Raw genomic sequence first — 1,913 nt, 5'->3', positions numbered from 1 at the left:
ACGACTGCAAATGAAAGTGAAATGTTAATTAATTGTAATGGGGAATTTAAATTATTTTATTTGAATAATAATCTTTCTTTAAAAATTCAGTTAAAGTTATTAATTAATTAATTTTTTTATCAAACTAATTTGAGATAGAATTACTTTTACTTATTTGACAACCTACTTTACAATACAACTAAAATTAGGTTAGGGTTAGGTTTTGCTGTTAAATTATCTTACAATTACAGGGCCTTTTAAACTTTTTAAGATCCACATGCGACTTACTTCGGACTCGGGCATCATCCTTCTGACGTCAAATCCGGCGCAACCTTACTTGCCAAAACCTACCTTTCCCTGAATCGGCCTCCTCCGGGTCTGCAGCTGGACCCTTCTCGCACAAGCGGCTCTTTGTTTGTTAGCGGCTAGCAAGCTAGGCTAAGCTAAACTAGGCCGAGAAATATCAACGTACGCCGAGAAGACTTCATTCGGACACGAAGTTTCAACGAAGGATGTTATGGTCCAGCGAGATGATGGTGGACGCCCCGAGTGGAGGTTTGAGCACGTTGACTACAAATTCAGGAGAATTTGGTCAAGGGTGTCCATCCCTCCTTGCGTCCCAGTCCGAGACTGCGGGAACAGGAGAGACAGGGAGACGAGAGAGAGCTCGATAGCGCTACAGTACAGAGAAAAAAACTACACGTGGAAAGTGGAAAGGTGAGAAAATGGATCGGAAACGCAATGAAATTTGGACTAATTTCAACTTAATTGATAGTTCAAAGGCAGCGTGTAGACTGGGCAAGGTTAAAATATCCAATACCAAATTTTAATTTGTAATTTGTTGTGTGGTAATCAAAGCTTACTTATGTTGTTTTACTGTAAATAGTTAAACGCTTATAAATATACACAATCAGAGATTGGAACTTTTTGTTGACCTTGTTTTGAGATGGGTCTTTGTTTTTGTACTTTGTAATTTATTTTTTGTAGCACTCCACGTTGTACGCCATGTTGAGTATGTTCAGAAGAATATAAAGCCATATAAATAATAAATATTTGATATACTGTACATTTTTTATATTCGTAATTCATTTTACACATAATTTTACATTATTTTTGGGAGTAAATTAATTTAAGCAACAAAAAAACTGAGGAGCCATTTGGGAGCCGAAAGAGCCGGCTCTTTTTAGTGAGCTGAGCCAAAAGAACCGGCTCTCTAAAAAGAGCCGGAATTCCCATCACTAGCGGTCAAGCCAACTATTGTTAATATTCTGCATGACGGAAATCTGCCGACACCGAGCGCCGTTGACCACCTTCAAAATAAATGCTTTCCAAACCGAACTTTCATTGTGATCTGATGTTGCATTTCAAAATAAAAGAACTCTAAAATGATCAAATTTTACCTTTACGCTTGTTTTAAAGAATAAAATAAAATAAAATAAAATAAAATAAAATAAAAATGTGGCCCTTGTGAGCAAAAGCGGATTGGAAAATGGATGGATGGGTGCATGTTTTGTTTTTCCTTGGTTGTTGTTGTGTTTTCTTTTTCCCTTACGTTTTATTTGGGTGAAATCAGTGGCGGGCAGTGCATTTCAACCTTAGGCCTTCAGTGACGTCACATACATACACAATATAGGCTCTTCAAGCAGCACTTAATTTCAGGAGCATTTAAAACCATCAAGTATGTATTCCCAATTAAGAGCAGGAAACTAAATTTACAGATATTGTCAAAAATAAAAAGATGATTTAAAAATACGAAATAAAATGCCACCCAAATTACGCTGTGTGATCTTAAACAAGTCTGTCCAATAAATTGCGCAATGTCGCAGTTTCATATAGACACCAACCAAACAATAACAAAACAAAACAAACTGCAACAGATCCCGGGAACAACATCGGACATCTCAGTCCAGAAATGTGCAGTGCTGGGAACAGCA

The sequence above is a fragment of the Hippocampus comes genome, unplaced genomic scaffold, assembly GCF_001891065.2.
Source record: "Hippocampus comes isolate QL1 unplaced genomic scaffold, H_comes_QL1_v1.1 scaffold273, whole genome shotgun sequence".
NCBI classification, from domain to species: domain Eukaryota; kingdom Metazoa; phylum Chordata; class Actinopteri; order Syngnathiformes; family Syngnathidae; genus Hippocampus; species Hippocampus comes.
The sequence above is the reverse complement of the archived record's forward strand: the minus strand, read 5'-3'. Positions refer to the sequence as shown.